Raw genomic sequence first — 2,500 nt, 5'->3', positions numbered from 1 at the left:
CGGCAGCGCAGATTTTTCGACGAACATGGGCTGGACGATGGACTGTCCAGGCCAGGCAGGAAAATTTGTCGAGGGGACACGCTGACGAAACAGCGCTGGTTCAGGCACGGCGGGCAGTGTTGGAATCGGCAGCGCCGACGAAATCGGCAAAGTCGGCAGAATCGGCAGCGCAGATTTTTCGACGAACATGGGCTGGACGCTGGACTGGCCGGGCCATGCAGGAAAATTCATCGAGGGGACACGCTGACGAAACAGCGCTGGTTCAGGCACGGCGGGCAGTGGTGGAATCGGCAGCGCCGACGAAATCGGCACAGTCGGCAGAATCGGCAGCGGGTGCTGGCGATGGGTCTGGACGGGCTGGATAGTCCAAGGCTCGACGAGAAAGACTGCTGGTTTAGACACTGGGGCAGTGGCAGCCCGCGGGACAGTGTCGGCAGATTCGGCAGCGCAGATTTGTGCGGCTGCAGGTTCGTCGGGGAAAATCGGCAGCGCAGATTTTGCGACGAACATGGGCTGGGCGATGGACTGTCCAGGCCAGGCAGGAAAATTTGTCGAGGGGACACGCTGACGAAACAGCGCTGGTTCAGGCACGGCGGGCAGTGTTGGAATCGGCAGCGCCGACGAAATCGGCAAAGTCGGCAGAATCGGCAGCGCAGATTTTTCGACGAACACGGGCTGGACGGTGGACTGTCCAGGCCAGGCAGGAAAATTCGTCGAGGGGACACGCTGACGAAACAGCGCTGGTTCAGACACGGTGGGCGCAGTGTTGGAATCGGCAGCGCCGAGAAAATCGGCAAAGTCGGCAGAATCGGCAGCAGGTGCTGGCGATGAGTCAGGACGGACTGGATAGTCCAAGGCTCGATGAGAAAGACCGCTGGTTTAGACACTGGGGCAGTGGCAGCCCGCGGGGCAGTGTCGGCAGATTCGGCAGCAGTGTCTGCCGATTCGGCAGCGTTGGCTTGTTGGCGCGGGGGGCCGATGCGAGTGGGGACTTGGGCAGCGGGCAGTGAAAGCAAGAGTTTCCCCGATGCTGCCGGGAAAAACGCTCCCCGGGATGGCCGGGTGAGATGACCCGGCGGCCCGCGACGGGTCATTCAATTCCATGCCCCGTCAACATAACTCCCGATGTACTGTTTGCTTTTTCGGAAGAAGAGATCCATCCCCCCATCCTCGGCCAGCCAAAAACGCTCCAATTAATGGCCGGGTGAGATGACCCGGCGGCCCGCGACGCGTCATTCAAATCACTGCCCTATCGGCTACAACTGCTGATGGGTGGGATTAGAGGCCTGCCATGGTGGTGAGGGGCGGCGAGGACCGTGAAAGCTAGAGTTTTTCAGAGGCTGCCGGGAAAAAGGCCCCTCGGGTGGCGGGGTGCGAGGACCAGGCGCGTCATTCAATTCTCTTCCCTATCAACTTGGCTCCCGTTGGCGGGATTGGAGGCCTACTGTTTGTTACAGGGCTAAAATCGTCAGGGGAAGAGCTGACGAAACAATGCTGGTTTGGATGCAGGGGGTAGTGTTGGAATCGGCAGCGCGGACAAAATCGGCAAAGTCGACAAAAAAGACTGTTGGTCTGGACATCGGGGCAGCGGCAGCCATGCCGACAGGGGGGGAAATCGGCAGCGCAGATTTGTGCAGCTGCAGGTTCGTCGGGGAAATCGGCAGCGCAGATTTTTCGATGAACATGGGCTGGAAGATGGACTGTCCAGGCCAGGCAGGGAAATTCGTCAAGGGGACACGCTGACGAAACAGCGCTGGTTTAGACACGGTGGGTGCAGTGTTGGAATCGGCAGCGCCGACGAAATCGGCAAAGTCGGCAGAATCGGCAGCGGGTGCTGGCGATGAGTCTGGACGATTTATAGTCCAGGGCTTGATGGAAAAGACTGTTGGTCCAGACAATGGGGCAGTGGCAGCGCGGATTTGTGCAGCTGCAGGTTCGTCGGGGAAAATCGGCAGCGCAGATTTTTCGACGAACAGGGGCTGGGCGCTGGACTGGCCGGGCCAGGCAGGAAAATTCGTCAGGGGGCCACGCTGACGAAAACAGGGGCTGCGGAGTGGAAAATCGGCAGCGCAGATTTTTCGACGAACAGGGGCTGGACCGGCCGGGCCAGGCAGGAAAATTCGTCAGGGGGGCACGCTGACGAAAAGAGGGGCTGCCGCGTGGAAAATCGGCAGCGCAGATTTTTCGACGAACAGGGGCTGGACCGGCCGGGCCAGGCAGGAAAATTCGTCAGGGGGGCACGCTGACGAAAAGAGGGGCTGCCGCGTGGAAAATCGGCAGCGCAGATTTTTCGACGAACAGGGGCTGGACCGGCCGGGCCAGGCAGGAAAATTCGTCAGGGGGGCACGCTGACGAAAAGAGGGGCTGCCGCGTGGAAAATCGGCAGCGCAGATTTTTCGACGAACAGGGGCTGGACCGGCCGGGCCAGGCAGGAAAATTCGTCAGGGGGGCACGCTGACGAAAAGAGGGGCTGCCGCGTGGAAAATCGGCAGCGCAGATT

This window comes from Populus nigra, chromosome 2 (assembly GCF_951802175.1).
Source record: "Populus nigra chromosome 2, ddPopNigr1.1, whole genome shotgun sequence".
NCBI classification, from domain to species: domain Eukaryota; kingdom Viridiplantae; phylum Streptophyta; class Magnoliopsida; order Malpighiales; family Salicaceae; genus Populus; species Populus nigra.
The sequence above is the reverse complement of the archived record's forward strand: the minus strand, read 5'-3'. Positions refer to the sequence as shown.